This window comes from Pogona vitticeps, chromosome 2 (assembly GCF_051106095.1).
Source record: "Pogona vitticeps strain Pit_001003342236 chromosome 2, PviZW2.1, whole genome shotgun sequence".
NCBI lineage: Eukaryota > Metazoa > Chordata > Lepidosauria > Squamata > Agamidae > Pogona > Pogona vitticeps.
Window position 1 is genome coordinate 302,913,553 of NC_135784.1, and position 18,893 is coordinate 302,932,445.

Sequence of the window (18,893 nt, forward strand, 5' to 3'; positions counted from 1 at the left end):
GAAGAAAACTGAGACTGGGAAGGACATAAACGAAGGAATTTGCAAGGATGATCAAGTGATGGATGTGTCACTAGAGACCAAGATCATCCGTGTTCTTGTGTTTCTATTCCCATGTAGGGGTGAAAAAGCTGGGCAGTAAAGAAAACTAATGGGAAACGAATTGATTTGTTTGAAATGTGGCATTGTAGGTGAGCTTTTTCTAGAACCAATCAAGCTTGAACTATCTCCAGAGGCAACAAGGTAAAAACTGAGGTTGGCCTATTTTGGGCAGACCGTGAGAAGGCAGGATTCACTGGGAAATGGATGGCAGCAGGAAAAGAGGAGATGAACTGACTCCCTAAAGCAGTGGATCCCAACTTTGAGTCCCCAGATCTTCTTGGACGAAAATTCCCAGAAGCTTTCATCGCGAGCTGTGCTGGCCACAATTTCTGGGGAATTGTAGTCCAGGAACATCTAGGGACTCAAGGTTGGAGACCCCTTCCCATAAAGGAACCCACAGGCTTGAGTTTGCAAGAGCTGAGCAGGACTGTTGAGGATGATGGGACATTCTGGAGATTGGGTCATTCTTAGGGTCACCATGAGTGTTAGAGACAACATGATGGCACATAACAACAGCAACGGAACACAGCTTTTTTTAAAAAAAAGTGCTGTGTTTATTCATAGGAATATACGAAGCTGCCTTCTTCCCTAAGGCCATTGACTTATCTAGCTGGAGGCTGTTAAAGTTACTTTTTGGGTTGTTCCTCCTGGAATACCTTAGGTAAAGGTAAAGGTAAAGGTTCCCCTTGACAATTTTTGTCCAGTCGTGTCCGACTCTAGGGGGCGGTGCTCATCCCGCTCTTCAAGCCATAGAGCCAGCGTTTTGTCCGAAGACAATCTTTCCGTGGTCACATGGCCAGTGTGATTTAGACACGGAACGCTGTTTACCTTCCCACCGAGATGGTACCTATTTATCTACTCGCATTTGCATGCTTTCGAACCGCTAGATTGGCGGGAGCTGGGACAAGCGACGGGTGCTGATTCCGTTGCGTGGATTCGATCTTATGACTGCTTGGTCTTCTGACCCTGCAGCACAGGCTTCTGCGGTTTAGCCCACAGCGCCACCACGTCCCTTGGAATACCTTAGGCAGCATAAATTATTGCATTTATGCAACTGCTTCAGTAGTGTTAGAGAGCTGTCTTCTGCAGCTGAATCAAAGAGTGTGTGTTTTCTTTGTCTGGAGACATCCTCAATTCAATTCCCTCCATGTTAAGATATTCAGAAGCAGAGCGTGGGGAGCATCCTGCTTTCAAGACACCGGGAGCACGCAGGCTTCAGGAAATGTGTTTGGCACCCTGTAAAGGCACTTAATTTAGAGCCCAAAGCTCCTAAACAGTAAGGCTGGACACAATAGAGCAATTTGAGGGTATTTTGACTGATTGATGATCTGACATATTTATAAATTACCCTTAACCCTTAACGATTTTTTAAAAATCAAGTAAAAACGGAAGTAAAGCTGGCATAACCATAACAGTCAAAGGAGAGATGATTCCAGCGTATTCGTCAACAGAAAATCAAGAAAGGACATTAAACCCGCTAAAATCACGACAAAACTGCACAGTCCTCACTACTTATCTAAAGTGTTAATAAAAAGAGATGACCTGAAGGTGGGGTGCTGTTTCAGAAAAGGCCCTGCACAAGAGCTGGTGAACCTAACCTCTGACAAGGATCACAAATTACAGGCAGGTTCATATGGGAGAAGGTGGCAGTTGAGGTCCACCTTTCATACAGCAGGGTCAATGGGAGAAGGATTGTGTGAGTTACTGTCAAAATATCTGTTTGCACAAAGGTGCATCCAGTTGAACGGTGGACTTGCTGTGCAAGTCGTTGTGTTTTGTTTACATAAGCTTTTGCCTCCTAAGCAAAACTTGCAAAAACCCAGATCTGGATATGCATTTGCTGTAATTATGCTGTGCACAGCGCCAATTGGCTTGTGCCCATGTTGTCATAAACTTATCCCAACTATGTCTTCAGAATAGGGGGAAAAGTGTGAAGGAATTATAATGCTTTTAAAAAGAGTTTAACATGTTAACAAATCAATGCACATTTAGCTGTACTATAACATACAAGCAACAGTTGCAAGAACTGCTTTCAAAAGTTGCATAGCAGAGCACATGGCTTGTCTATACTGAAGGCCCCAGTTTCAGGCCCCAAATTTACTGCTGAGTTTCCTTAACCCAAGAATTGCTGCTCCCGTAGAGATTCTAATTTTGAATGTACAGTACTTTTATAAGCTTGCGGAATATATGGAAGTTTCCAGTAGAGGGGAGCAGAGAGCCAGAACTGAATTTAAAGGCCAGAATAGAATAGAGGTCTGGCTTCTAGTCCAGACAGATCAACAAAGAGATGGTGACAAAAACAGCTTGTGGGAGACAGGTTCAAAAGAGGACAGACCTCCTGCGCCCTTAGCAGTTACACAGAAGAAGGAATTTTAGCAGGTTTAGCTTTTCCTGCAAGCTGCTCTACTGAAAGGCTGTTTTTCCTGCAACTGTTCAAGGTGCTTGAGTGACATCTGTTCTCCTTCACAGCCTCTATTGAAGGGGTCTTTCTGCCAAGAATTGATTTTGAGATAAAGAACTGCAAGGAGGGGGATCAGTGACCCAGATGTTGCCCATCCATAGTTAGTACCAGAATTGCAGAATTCAGCAGGAACACAGGAGACTGTCCTCTCCAACCAGGGGAAGTGCACTGTTGTTGTTGTTTAGTCGTTAAGTCATGTCTGACTCTTCGTGACTCCATGGACCAGAGCACGCCAGGCCCTCCTGGCTTCCACTGCCTCCCTGGGTCAAATTCATGTTGGTTGCTTTGGTGACCCTGTCCAACCATCTCGTCCTCTGTTGTCCCCTTCTCCTCTTGCCTTCACACTTTCCCAATATCAGGGTCTTTTTCAGGGAGTCTTCTCTTCTCATGAGATGGCCAAAGTATGGGAGCCTCAGCCTCAGGATCTGTCCTTCCAGTGAGCGAACACTCAGGGTTAATTTCCTTCAGAATAGATAGGTTTGTTCTCCTTGCAGTCCAGGGGACTCTCAAAAGCCTCTTCCAGCACCACAATTCAAAAGCATCAATTCTTCAGCGGTCAGCCTTCTTTATGGTCCAGCTCTCACTTCCATACATCGCTACTGGAAAAACCATAGCTTTGACTATGCGGACCTTTGTCGGCAAGCTGAGGTCTCTACTTTTTAAAATGCTGTCTAGGTTTGTCATCGCTTTCCTCCCCAGAAGCAGGCATCTTTTAATTTTGTGGCTGCTATCACCATCTACAGTGATCATGGAGCCCAAGAAAGTAAAATCTGTCACTGCCTCCATTTCTTCCCCTTCTACAGTGCACTGTAATTCTATTTATTTTTTAAATGTATTCTGATTTTGTATCTTGTAGCCAGAAACCAGCAATTTTATGCCCAATGCTCTCCTATTTTTGCCCACCCACACCTGTCTTTTTTGGTCATGCATGCTTCCCCCACTTTTGTGTATAAATGGCCACTCTACCCAAGACCCGCCCCCTTTTTTAAAAACATTCACCTACTTTTGCTGGAAGATGTGGTTACAGCACAAATGAATCTGAGGTCGCTCTCCAATTGTGCAGCATAAAATGCTCTTGAAATTTGTCAGTACCGCTGTTCTCTGTATTCCTAAAATCAAAGAAACTTTGGAGGCTACAGCCAAACATGTAAAGTGAGCTGTCAGCTGAGGGTTAAACTCAACGACTTTCTCTTCCTCTCGGATTGTAAAGCAGAAAGATTTAAGCTAAAATATTTCCATCAATTTGCTTTGAAACGAATCTGTAAGTTTTTCGAGGACTACGATATTTTTTTATTTTTATTTTTTTGCCTGGGTGGTGGTGGTAAGTACATGCCAAAACAAACTACATATTTGGGTACATCTTTGAAATCTGTTGAGGGCTGGGAAAAATTAGAGACAACAGGAAAAGAGGAACACTGAAGATGAGATGGATTGACCCAATAAAGGAAACCGCAGGTTTGTATTTGCAAGACCTGAGCATGGCTATTAATAACAGGACCTTTGGGGACTCAGTGATTCATACAGCCACCACAAGTCAGAAGTGACCCGGCAGCACATTGGCAACAGCTTTGTTAGGCTGCTGTAGCAAAACCGGTATAGAACCTTGTGGCGGCTATCAAATTTATTATGGCGTAAACACAATTTTTTACGCCTTGCATCTTCCTTTGTTAGCTCCTTTGAACTTTTCTCCTGTAACCGAAGTAAACCTGGCTGTTGGAAAGGGTAGGGCTTTGTGAGCTCAGAGGAGACCGAAACACAGAGAGGACAGCAATAATTGTTTTATAACAATGGGCATTTACACCACAGCTGATGAGTGATAAGGCAGGCATCCATGCCCTGATGAGCTGATGAAGACGTCATATGCGTAACCTGCTAAGGACACAGCAAACCAGCTGTGGCTAGTGTGAATGTAACAACAGACTGCCTGATTCAGAGGGATTCCTGGCACCTTTAAACAGCCCTCTTATCATCCTCTGATAGGTAGTGATAAGCAGGCTTGCTCAGATGTAACACCCACTTACCTCTAAGGGATAATGGGAAGGACTTATTAGCTGTGCTTAGTCTTTAGTGGAGCAAGATTGCAAAAGCAAGCAAGCAAGCACTGAGGTGGATTGGATTTTTCTGACCCCCAGTGAGAATTCCAAAGTATTGAAGGGTCACGGTAAGGTTAGCATTGTAATTATGCTTGTGGGATGATTACATTTAGGGGGACAAGGTTGCATTTACCTAAGTCCCTTTTTTTTAAAAGTAAAGATGTTGAAATACTGGATTCTCCCATCTGGTTCCCAACTAGACCCACTGAATCATGAGATACTCTGTTATGTCAATAGTGAGATAAACTCCATGAAGTCAACCGGCCAGTGGTTCTCAACCTTGGGTAACCCAACTGGGAGACGCGAGGCGAGAGGGTAGAAGCCCTCGCCAGAGTGTCGTCGTCAGGAAAGAACAGGAGGCGCAAACAGACCCACTTACACCACCCACTGCAATGATGCAACGGGGAGTGGATACCCGTGAGCTAGAACGGGGACTGTTTAAAGCAGGGGTGGGCAATTAATTTCTATAGGGGGGGACACATAAAAAAAATCTGAACTGTGTTTGGGGGCCAAACCAACTTTACTTACAAATAAAGTGAAACAGTGATGTTATGATTGTTTTTATTTTAAACTTGTTAATCTTCACAAATACTAAAGAGGTTTTTTTGTGGTATGTTAAAGATAAGCAACTTTAGAGAAAAAGCTATAAATGGTTTTGATGTTCAAAACTGTCCGCGGGCCGGACAGGAGCGGCCCACGGGCCGTATGTGGCCCGCGGGCCGCACTTTGCCCAGGTCTGGTCTAAAGTGACAGTAGCCACGCAGACAGAGAGAGAAATGGCGGGAAGGGAGGAAAGGGGAAGGACCATCATGCAGGCGGGAATAGGGGAAATAAAAGGAGGGGTAGACATGATATTGGGGGTGGGTGGGAGATGATTTGGTTTGAGGACCCCTGGACCAGGAGATGGGAAAAGGCCCGGGTCCCCAGAGAAGAGGCTGATTATCGGAGAGGAAAGGGGCTTCCCCATCGACCTTCATACTGGGGAGAGTCAGAGGCACAGGAGTGGCGTTGGAAACTCCGGGAAGAGAAAGAGGCAGTCTAGAGAGAGAGGAGAGAGAGAAAGACGGTTATGGCGTCTGGAGGAAGCCCAGAGGAGAGGGTTCCTGATGGACCGTGGGTCCCTCTTCAAGGAGAAGAAGACCCCTATGATCCAGAGGGGAGAGATGAGGAGACAATCCCGTTACTAGAACCGGAGAGGGAAACCTTTGATTTAGATGGCCGTAACCCCTTTACCAAAGGACCTTGGAATGACTTTGATTACCACCCGTTTAATAAGGACGTTTGGATGCCCTTGTAGGACCCATTGGTCACGAGAGTTAAAGTTGGAGTTGAGTTAAAATCCAATGATTGAATGTTTCATGTTCCAATAAAGCCTAGTTTTGATTGTGCACAACAAGAACTTCCAGTGTCTCTGTCAAAACCAAGTGAGGCCACTTTTGTACCCTTACACCAACGTGTTCTTGGACTGCAGCTCCCAGAAATCCCAACCAGTACAGCTGGTGGTGAAGACTTCTGGGAGTTGCAGTCCAAGAACATCTTGGGGTACCCAGGGTTGGGAATCAGTGCAATAGGGCAAAGTCCAGCAGTGGATTTAGGAGTTTGAATTTTTCTGACCTGAATGACATTCTCAATGTCACCTTTATGGGGGCCAGTTACTCACAGGCAGAGTCCAACATGATTTGCCCAGAATGGCATCTGATTTTTTTATTTCACCCACCCCACCCCCCAAAAAAGCATCGTGGTGGACATATGTCACCAGATCTGATGATGAGATCTTCTGAAACCCAACAACATGGGTAAGGGATTGCTGGAGCGAGCAGATCCTTGCCCTTCTGAGATCCAGGAGGCCCAGTCCTCAGATGGTAGGAGATCCTGGCATTGGAGGAGGCATGAGGGGTGGCCAGTCTCAAGTGGTTGGACACCCTCCCAACCCACATAAGGGCTTCCGGTTAAAAACAAGAGCCTGGAAAGCAACTGCAACAAGCAGCGTGCTCAGCTGTAGGGAAAGTCTCCTTGGGAGAAGGGGCCTCCTCAAAAGTAGGGGAATTCCTTGAAGGAAAGCTCTTCCTCCTGGGGAGACCCGCAGGCCAACCCTACCCATTGGCTGAATGCCAGCAGCTGAACGCAGGAGAGGGCTCAGGCCGTCCAGATGGCCCAAGGGACAGATCTGCGCGTCCTTAGGATGCCATGTCTCTTCTGCTTCCTGATCCTCCTGGCTTTGCTCCGACCTTGCTGCTCGACTGTACTCTGGATCTCTTGCCCTGTGATTATCTGGTGTCTCTGTTTGCTGGCCCTGGAACTAAACCCAGTCCCCAGGAAAAGGACGGCAAGCAGCTGAAACTCAAGGCCTATTGTTTACAAACGTGCAGACGACAATGCCTACAGCATGCCTACAGTACAGGTTTCATTCTGTGGAGGGGATTAAAATGCCCCATTCCAGGGCACCAGGGTTTAAAATACATGTCAAATCTTGGCAAGGTCACGCACTGCTTATCTCACAAACTCAATACTCCCGATCAATGGTGTGGATATTAGAGCCCGGTGAATTCAGTGCTGGTGAATCCCCTTCCAGGCTTGAGTCTGGGCTTTAAAAGACTAGTCTGAAGTGCTGAACCTGTTGAGTGGAAAAGGCACAGAGCCTTGGATAGCTTTTTTTAAAGTTCAGACTACAACCCGTTGTGAGTCTGGCTCTACAACAAAAAAAATGAAATGACATGCAGGGGTCTCAAGCAATAACAGTGTTTATTGTACTTAGGGAGTTCATGTGTTCAGGCAGAACTTGCATACAAACCCCGAACACACAACACACCGTAAAGGTCACATTCTGAACACAAATTATTTCTGTATGTGAATTAAATTCTGGGCTAACCATCTTTCACATAGATGACCTCCAAGGATCAGACAGAATTGCCTATTGGGCCAGATTGGCTCATGCTTGACCAGGTGGCTGACCACGATGTGGATTACAATTACATAGGAGCCCATGCCTTACACTGACTCAGCCGCAGGTCCATCGAGCTCAGGATTGGGAGCCGGGACCGGCAGCCACTCTCCAGGGTTTCAAGGCTGAGTTCCTCCCATGATTCAATTTGGAGATCCCCGAAGCTCTCCTATAATCTTCCATCCAATGGCTAACCAGGCCCAATTTTGCTTAGCATCCAAAACTGGAAAAGATCATTGTATTCAGTTGAGATCCTATTTGGTCCCATTAAATCCTTTATTTTGGTGACCTGGTCTTTGCAACGGGGTTAGCGGTTCTTATCATTGTATCACAAACTTCACTGTGTCAGTGGGAAGAACTTGGAAAAGGTTTCCCTTCCAAAAAAATAATCACCACAATTATGTGCCATCAAGTCAGTTCTGACTTCTGGCAACTTTTTAACAGGGTTTTCTAGGTATAGAGTACTAGACGTGGTCTCTGACTTCTGGGAAAACTCTGGGAATATGCTGCTTTCCCAGGGCTACACAGGCTGGTTCCTCCTTTAAAATCCAGTTTCCAAAATCCCCCCAAAAGGTATTTTTCCAAGCTAAATGATAACCCAGTCTTCTGGGCTATCCTGTGTTTTGTGCACTCAGTCTTCGGCAAAGAGGGATCATCTTTTTGACTTTGCCTGATCAACAGGCCACTACCACTTATCACTTGCTCTAGTTCAGCCCTGCCAATAACTAACTTTGCATCTCCTGGAATTGCCCAAATCAGGTTTAGAAAAGCTTCCTGTAGCCTGAACAACAGGAAAGCAGCTGCTTGAAACCTGCATTTGTCTCTGTTTTTTTGTTTTTTAAAAAATTCCAATGAGACCAGCAGGCTCCAAGTGGAAATCAGGACCTGTAAACTTCAGAGGAAGCTGAGATGAAAGGATTGTGTTGTTGAAAAACATTATTGGGGTGATGTTTTAAATTAGCTGCAAAGGTAAAACAGCTGGGTTGGTGGAAAGGGAGAAAAAAATGAGTATTCTTAGTCATTGTTTTCTATAGGACAACAAGGAAATTGCTCCCATGTCTATCAGTAAATGGCTAGAAGAGAGGACCAAATTTTGCAAAAAGATATTAACAGAAGGAGGTATATAGCTAGATATACATGTTGAGAAATAAGCAACCAAAGAAGAAAGTGCATTTAACAAAACACACACACAAAACAATAAGTTAAAAACAGACCCACAAAACACCCCCTGTTAATGATTGTCCCCATTACAGGCAGGTTTTGTTTTCTGAGCAGATTCAATTTTAGTACCCAATCAAACATTTGTAGCACCTTTACACACTCAAAAGGCATGAGGGAGGTTCCATCATACATGAGGAGCTCAGTTGACACTGGAAACAGGAAGGGGTACAATCAACAGAGGAATTAATTTCCTCTGGAAGGATACCACCTTTCTCCTTGCTGGGCTTATGGGTTGGGGTGATGCCTGCTTTTTTTCTGCTTGGCCTTTGGTCTGTCTCCTCTTTATTTTTGCTGGTGTTCCTCTTCCGCAAGATCATCATCATCATCATCATCTTGGAACGGCAGAGCTGGAAAGGACCCTTTGGATGATGGAGTCCAGCCCCAGTCAACGAGGCCCAGTGGGGGAATCGATGAACTGCTGTGGATAGCTCAGTAGTTTAGTGAGACACTAAACTACTGAGCTATCCACAGCAGTTCATGGCTGGCCCTTTCAACTCTACAGCGCAAAAGGCAAATGAAATGGATTTAAATGAGAATTATATACATTCATGATAACAAAACCATGAACAGCTACTAGTCAAAACTGGCTATGTATCCCTTCATTGGGCAGCGTTTGAGACTCAGATTAACTGCCTGAGCACACTTCCCGCTTTGTAAAAGGAATCACGTCCACACTTCTTGAGTTGAGTCTGAGTTATTAGGGGAAAAACGCCCCGAAACAAATCAAGCTGGCAGTGCAACTTAAATCTGACTCAACAGTGACTCAAGTCTCCATCCTTGGTTATACACATGAATTCTTGCTTGCCCACCTGTCTGATTGTGAGTGAATTTGATTTAGATTCCTGCCTTGAGCAACGGGTTGTTCTCGGTGGCCTTACAGAGCCTTTCCATTCTATGATTCTATTTGCCCTTGGTTTGATCTGTCACCCCAGGTCCATCCACCATTGACATCTCTGCCTGTTGTTCCAGAAACTATAAGAGATACCAGCCACCACTGTCCAAAGAGCTGAAGGCCCCCTCTCTTGTTCACACAGATACCAAAGGAATAGCCACATTGCCTTTTGGCTGATTTTCATTCTTGCCGCTTGACCAGCTTATCTCCAATTGCAGCTGTGCAGAACAGCTGATGCCTTTTGTGTCACTTCTTGTGTGGAGAAGTATGTAGGGTATTTCTCTAGCACATATAATGTACACTGTATAATGTATATTTGTCTTATGTTACTGTTTTATTTGTAACACATATACACTGGTTACGTGTACACCAAAGATTACATGTACAAATATATTAATATATATTTTGATCCCGTCCCTCCTCTTCATCTGCTCCCACTGTGACACAGATGGTGTAGGAAATTGGGGTAAATCTCATTTAGACTCTAATCAGCACAAACATATGCTTAATTAGCCTAGTCCATTTTACACAGTATAAATCGGAAGCAGATTGTATTGCAATAACCGACTGATCGCAAGGTAAATTGGTTTATTCTTATCTTCTTTACGAGGGGGTCCTACTATTGCTTTATCATTCAGATGTGGTGATGAGCATTAAATCCATCTTGTTGAAGAGATAAATGCAAAAATAATAACGGTGATATTAGGATTAATCATTCTAAGCCCTTCTTCTGCTCAAGATTACTGCATGTGCTTAATTTGGATCACATGACGTCCAAAGAACCTTAGCTTTTCTATTTCCCACTCACACCCTTTGCTTTAATAGTAAGGCTTATTTTGTTCAGGAGGGCACAAACATGTGAAACGTGGACATATGCCAGATGATGGCTTATGTTGCAGGGTCAGAATAGGGTTCAGCATTGTTGGTCATCTACGGAAGCTTGTCCTGCAACCATCAGGCAAACTACCTGGATGAAAACAGATAAGCAAAATATACTTTGAATTCTTGGAGGATCTGCGATATTATTGATGTAGGACTTCCTTCTAGGGATGCAGACTGCATTGCCGCATCCAGAGTTGATGCAAGTCCAAAAGTTGTCCAAACTCATCTGCCTCCTGTAGCTGGAAGGATGTGCGGCCCTTATCATCTTTTTCGCCTCCGAGACCACCACTCCCACTAAAAGTCTTGGTTCTGAGGGCACCCCTTTCATCACCTGCAACGCTGGCATTCAAGAAGTGTTGTGGGGAACTAGACACGTCTGCTCGTTTTGCCTAATCTAACTCGGAAGCAGAACGTATGCTCCCATGTAGGAAGTTCCAGCTTGAGCCTCGGGGTCTCCTCTTCAAAGGGTTTTGGATCGCTTCCTGGAAAATAAGGAGATGGACTTCCAGAGAAGGTGACACTGGGTTAGCATGGTCTGGCAGAAGGTCCCCTCTTTGGATCAGGATCTACAGGTGTAAATATGATACATATTCGGACGTCATCCACTTGGACTACAGTGCTTTGAATATGATACATGTTCAACATGCACACCTGCATGTGAGCCCTTCTACCATTCTTCTCCTAGTGGAAATAGCCATACCTAAAGGACATTGTTATGAAGGTGCAGCCTTGGATTGCAGCACTGGAGTACATGGTCTTTAACCTAGATATGAAGTGCCTTATTGCTCGCTGCTCAGACTCCGCATTGTTAAAAATGGATGGCATAGGCAGAGTCCACACTTGTGTAGGCCATGCTGGATTGAGGGATTCTGGGAGTTGTGTTTCAAATAAGTTACTTTTCCAAGTTCTGTCAGGACTCTTTTAACACCTTCAGCTGAACATGTGGAGGTTCTCCAACTCATCTTCTATGTAGTGAGTGATAGTTTAAGCTTCAGAGTTTGGTATTTCTAGTAAAATTCCCTTTTTGCCACACAGTAGAAGTACAGAGATTCACAAAGGATAATAGCTACACATTTCCCAGTGTCTACCCCTTCTTATTAACTGCCATTCAAAGTTTCATTAACTCACTGAGACATGTGTAGGAGAAAGAATAAAAATGTTTCATTACTTAGATTGCTTGGAATTACATACTTGAGTATGCTGCTTTCTTTACTGCACACATATAGCAACCAACCAAACAGATCAACAGCAGCAAACAACCATCACCAACTGAGACTTCTATAATTTCCCCGACTGCTCCCCCTTCCCCTTTCCCCGCCATTTATGCCCCCCTTCCCCCTTTCAAGAACTGCACCTCGTGCTCCAACAAAGTCCTCCTTTCAGACGGCCACAATATCTGCCTTTTCTGTCTGGGAGAATCTCACCAACTTTCCACTTGTCAGTTTTGCAAGAACTTTACCAAGCAAGCCCTTAAATTAAGGCAACAGTGTCTTCTATCGTTTCTTTGGGAACGTTCCCTACAACCTATTCAGACTATGGAGTCATCTCAAACACCCCAGCCCCCGAGACAATTTCCGGTTCCACCTACCGCTTCTCCAACAGCCAAATCGATACCTAAAACTTCACAAAAATTGAAAAAAACCTCCCAGTTCGACCAAGTACACCTGTGGTACAGAAGTCTCCTTCGGTATCAGAACATTCTAAATCAAAGAAACAAAAGAAGTCTACCACCGACTCATCCCCCTAGACGCAGACCAATACCAGACCTAGCACCATTACAAGATCAATCTACTATCTGCGTTGATTCATCGGAGGACACCCTTCTCCCTCCTTCTGGTCAACCTCCATCTCCGCTACTGGCACACTCTCCATTTCCCCTGCTTGATCCCGCCAAGGTCACCATCCTGTCTACATCAGCACACTCGAGTCCCGTATCCATGGTTCGCTCCATCTCAATTGGTGATTTTGAGTTGGCGTATCAGGCACCCAATGTGCCATTTTGGTGCCGATCCCATACAACCCATGACTCCAACTGGGTCTTTGGCATCTCGAGAGCCTTTTAATAGATACGACACTCCAAATGGGTCACGCTTTATGAGCCTCCACAATACTACGACCCTACACTCAAATGCTCTCGGCATCAAGCATATCAGTATTACCAACCCGAACCCGACTTCTATTCTGACCCGACACCCTCGATGTTGATATTATTATGAATCAGACTTCTCGGATTCTTCTCACTCTCCTCGATATCAATCACGGTACCATGGTTTCTACCGTTCTTCATCAGACGATGATTTGATACCGCCCGTCCCAGTACCGAAACACCACAAATCTCGCAAGAGACAAGATCCCGAGCCTCTTCAAGATCAACCTACAGTACCAAAATGATCTTGGGCCTCCGTTCCGACAGTGTCACATGTAAGCCGCCCCAAGTAGTAGAGGGGCGGGGTATAAATAAATAAATAAATAAATAAATAAATAAATAAATAAATAAATAAATAAATAAATAAATAAATAAATAAAATCCCTCAACCATCAGTACAGGCAACCACCACTTACGCTGGTCCTCAGCCTCAAACCCCCACTACCAAACATTCTCATAAGAAGCACTCTAAACTTCAATCTACCTCTGTACCATTCCAACAGGTTCCATCAAGTTCTCACTCTGATCCTCCAGAACCTATTACCACTACCCCACGTTACTGCCCTACTTCTCCAACTTCATCTTCTCAATCCTACTCTTCAGAATCTTCCAACTCTATACCAGATCAAGAATCCCCTCCTAATCTGCCTACACCAGGCTCGAATGTTATTCAAATCAATCCTCCATCACCATCTGATGACTTTTCCTCCTATTCTCAGCTGGTCCTTCAAATCACCAAAGCTATGGAACTCGATGTGCAACAACCTACTCAACTCCAAGCCGACAAAGTATTTGAGGACATTAATGAACAACAAACTCTACCTTTAAGTATGAGTTTTATCCCCTCATTATTAGAGCTCACTACGCAAACTTGGTCCAAACCATCCTCCGTTCCACAGATGTCTCGCAAGGTTGAACATCTCTACAACAGTGGTCCCCAACCTTTTAAACCCCGCAGACCAGGGTTTCTGAAGAACCAGCATTATGGGTAAGTAAGCTCTCTTTTTCTGTACTTAGCAGGATGGTGATGATCTGGGTGTGGAGGAACCCCCTAGTAGTTCTGCTGTCATGGATAGATCACTACCAGGTAGAGCTTAGGCTTATTAGAACTCTGAGCTGCTTCAATTAAGGGGACAATTAAAATGGTCCACCGGAGAAGAGTGATGCATCTAAATGATTTCCTGACATCTTGGGGAGTTTCTGGATGTCTTGGTAGGCAATCCTGTCCAGGCTTAGACAGACCTCTGGGATGTGGAGGTGACCAGGGCTATTCATGCAACTGTTCCTAAGCATCCCCGCCCAAAGACTGCAGTCAAACCAGCTCCCTGGTTTACTATGGAGCTGGGGCTGATGAAATGAATGGGAGGCAGACTACAGAGACAATGACGCAAAAGCTGGAGGGAATCCAATCAAATACGGGCTAGAGTTCATTGAGAAAGCCTACTCTGTGGCAGTGGTGGGAGGTTTAGAATTCAATTCCTGTTAGCATTGTACGTTGCAAGTAGAATAGGCCTATTTGAACCAATGGAACTTATGGAGGAGTTGACTCACCAAATCTCAATTGATTCAATGGGCATTAATTACGACATTAATCAACAGGATTTTGGCCAATGTATAAAGCATGGTGTGATGTATCATCATCATCACATGCTATCAAGTCAATTCAGACTTAAGGTGACTAGAGTTTTCCCAGGCAGAGAATAATCAGGAGTGGCTTTCCATGCCCATCTTCTGGGGCCAAGCTCTGGGGCAGTGCAGCTTGCCCAAGGCCAAGACAGGCTGACTCTACTTGCAGGAGGCAGAGTGGAAAATCAAACTCCCCCCCTATGGCTCTGCAGCCAGGTATCTAAACCACTGAGCTATCATACCACTCTATAAATACCATTCGCCGCTCTTCTGTAACGTATCTAAAGGGATTTAGAATAGAATTGTAAATTTAGCCAGTATACATGGGGGAAAAAACAACAACCCATGCCATCAAATCAAAACCTTTTTAAATAGAGTAAAAATCATATCAGCAGTCTAAAACATAAGACCACCAATTTAAATCCATACAAGTTCCAATATTAATTAATTATTTACTTTTAATAGCCATCCAGTCTTCCAATAGTACTTATCAAACAGTCTACCCTGTTTCCTCCAAAATAAGACAGGGTCTTATATTAATTTTTGCTCCAAAAATGCATTAGGGCTTATTTTCAGGGGATGTGTACAACAATCTACGTTTATTCAAATACAGTCCTGTCATCTTCTGGTTGCTGCACAAGGGTGGAGGGCAGGTTTTCACTTAACTGGGGCTTATTTTCGGGGTAGGGCTTATATGACGAGCATCCTGAAAAATCATATTAGGGCTTATGTTCAGATTAGGTCTTATTTTCAGGGAAACGGGGTCCAATAATTAAAATATGGTTGTTGTGGGTTTTTCGGGCTTCTTGGCCGTGTTCTGAAGGTGGTTCTTCCTAACGTTTCGCCAGTCTCTGTGGCCGGCATCTTCAGAGGACAGCAAACTGTTTGCTGTCCTCTGAAGATGCCGGCCACAGAGACTGACGAAACGTTAGGAAGAACCACCTTCAGAACACAGTCAAGAAGCCCGAAAAACCCACAACAACCATTAGATCCCGGCCGTGAAAGCCTTCGCGAATAAATTAAAATATGTTAACTTGCTGACAAAAGGGTCCCAAAAGTACAGGAGAGACTAGTGAAAGACTCATTGATCTTGAATGTGGGAATTCCATCAACAAACGGTCACAGTCCAAGATATCACAGGCAGCCTCTCACCATGGGCAAAGGAACCAGGACCATATCCACCATGTAGGGTATTGAGTCTAAAACACTCATTGCACAGTTGGTCATGACCAAGCGGAGGTGGGAGCACCAGGCTAGGAGCCAGGTCACTGGACTGGGAGCATGGAGCTGGAACAAGGCACCGAGATGCAGGATACTGGAAGGACCAGACAGGAACACTGGAGAGTACAGACACAGAGACACCAGAGGCAACTTCTGGGAGGGAGAGTAAGGTAAAGGTTCCCCTTAACAATTTGTCCAGTTGTGTCCAATTCTAGGGGGCGGTGCTCATCTCTGTTTCCAACCCATAGAGCTAGCGTTTGTCTGAAGACAATCTTCTGTGGTCATGTGGCCAACGCAACTAGACACAGAACGCTGTTACTGTCCCACCATGGTGGTACCTATTTATCTACTCGCATTTTTGCATTTTGCATGCTTTCGAACCGCTAGGTTGGTAGGAGCTGAGAGAAGCGATGGGGGGGGCTACTCCGTCCTGTGGATTCAATCTTACGACTGCAGGTCTTCTGACCTTGCAGCACAGAGGCTTCTGCAGTTTAACCTGCAGCAGCACCACGTCCCTCCTAGGAGGGAGAACCACTCCTTAAATAGGCCTTCCTTCCAGGTTTCCAGGTGAGTCTCATAAGTGGTCCAGCAGCTGTTACACGGGGGGGGGGGCTGAGCCTGCAAACACCAGGCCATTCCTCTTGGGTCAGGCTGGCCCTGATGCTCCAGCTGCCAGGGCAGTACAGGCCAGATCCTGACATCAATAGGAAGGCAACGGATGTACAGTATACTTCATTGAGCACACTGGAAGGAAAGGTAGAGTTGTAAATGTAGCAAATACATAAAAGAAAACAAATGTTATTAAGCATAAGGGGATGGCTGGGACTGTAATCAGAGGCAAAAGGAGAAATGCTGAAAATTACAGTAGGGCCCCCATATCTGCTACAGAAAAGCAGCAAATGCAGATTGGTTCCAAACGAGAGGGAGAAAATCAGCATTTATGTCCATTGGGGCCCCAGACGAAGGGCATTCTACAGCTCCATCACCAGCCGTGGGGGGCTGAGGTTGCCAAGGTTGAAGCCCCAGGACTGTCTGAGTAACAGATATTGTGAGTCTTCCCTGTTGCCTTTGAACTTAGCTGCAATCCTCAGAGAAACGGGCAGTGAAATAGGTTTTCTCACGAACAGTAGGTTACCCCTGTGTAATGCAAGCTGGTTGGTTATATTTACAGACTTGAATGGACTGCTAACTTTATACAAGACCTGCTCTTCCTCTGTTGATATGGATCAATCTAGCTGTCTGAATTTTTTGGACTCTCCTGATATGTAAGGAACAGTATTGTATGGAGAATGTCAAGATGAGCACCGATACTTCCACATAAATGACCATGAACTTACTTTTTGCATAAACCCTAGCACAAAGCCTGAGGTGGGGGTGGGGTGGGGAGAATGCCACCTTCCCCAATATTGCTTCCATGATATAATGATTTGATCCTGATCTCAAGTTTTGGCTCTGAAATCTCAGGAAATGAGATGTTGCTGATTAGGTTTCCCTATTTTAGAACCGCTCAGTCACTGAGTTGTCTTGATAGAAAGCTAAGCGGGGAGCAGGGCACTAATGCGCTGAACAGGGAGATCCTTTTGGATTTATACATATAATTTATACATTTATTTTTATTTTGAAAAAAACATTCCCCCCTGTCACTACTTGAGCTTTACTTTTCTATTTTAATTTTCTGCCTTTAATTTTCCATTTTGACTCTTTTTCCATCTTGAGCTACATTATTATTATGTTTAAATTGTGGTGTAAAGTGTGTGTGGATTGTTTTTATGCTACTTTGTTGTAAGCCACCCAGAGTAGACACTGTCTAGATGGGCAGGATATAAATTTAATAAAAAAATTAAAACATATTTTTTATTTATTTTCCAACTTTTACCCCGCCCATCTAGATTCAATGGATCTACTCTGGGCAGCTTACAAACAAAATTTAAAACAAACAATATATTGTTTATGCATTCATATTTAAGCAAATTCCTTAATACTGGGGAGTCAGTATTATTGTGCTGGATTGGGTTTGAATCCACAATTTGAGGAGAAAGAGATCCATGTATGTTACCTTGAGCTTATAGGAAGCAAGACAGGATAAAGACAATAAGTGACTGACCAACCAAACAACACAGAGCAGTCATATTTGAAATTTACAAAGCAAATAATTGCACCAAGAAGATTCTACTGTTACTCTTTAAATAACAATGATGGCATTACTGGTGGTCACTCCAGAAAGAATGCACTCTGTTAGGGTGCCTAGAACTTAAAACTTCCTTCCCATGCTTAAGCACAAAGTTATGATTTAATTCATAAATTATGTCACATTTTCACTGCATACTCTTCCTTCTTCCCCAGGTCAACACACATTATTTTTCATTTACTGGTTAAGACAATTCCTAAAGCCCTTTACAGGTCTTCATCATCTCTTTCTCTCCCTCTTAAATTTCAGTGTGTAAATATATGCAGATTTTAAAGCAACCTTTTGTTTATCCATGAGCGGAATAGGGGAAATGAGAAGAATCTAAAAGCTTTTTCACAGAAATGTCACCATTCTTTTGGATTTTTGGGGACATTTAGCACTACTGTGTGAATCTATATATAACTGCCAGCTGCAGATAGCTACACCATAACGGACATCTAACTGCTACATTGTCAAAACATTATTTGTTGTTTTATAGCAAAAGTTCATTTGTTAAGATATAACCACTCATTTCAGACCAACTATATCACAGTTTAATTTCAGATGGGGATTTTATATTAGTCATACACAGAACAATTCATCTGGAGAATCTGCCAGATCTTGTCACCTCTTCAACAGGACCGCTCCTAACTGGCTGTAGTGAGGAGTTTTGGACTCCCTATGGCTACTAAAATCGAAAAGTTGGCTTCCAGATTTCCTGTTAAAAGCAGACGTAAGTATACACTGCAGAACTGTAAGGAAACAGGAAGAGTGTGAAGCTGCAATACTTTTAATGTACTGTATACTTTTCTATAACACATTTCATTAGAACAGCAACCCCCAAAGTAGTTTATAATTTTTCCTAAAGCAGTTTACAATATTCTGATACGATTATAAATCTGAGCAGCAGTCATGGGCCATGAAGAAAGATGCAGCCAAGGTAACATATGCCATATGGTGTGTCTAATAGGGGCTTGATTTGCAAGTTTTTCACACCAGAGGTTGAAAATATTATCACTTGCTAATTGTTGCAGGTTGTGTTGCTACTAAAAGATTCAGCCACTTTAATCCTTGCCACCCTTCAGGGCATGTGGAGTAAAACACCCAGGATATTTAATTAGCCTTTTAAACAGTTGTTATCAGC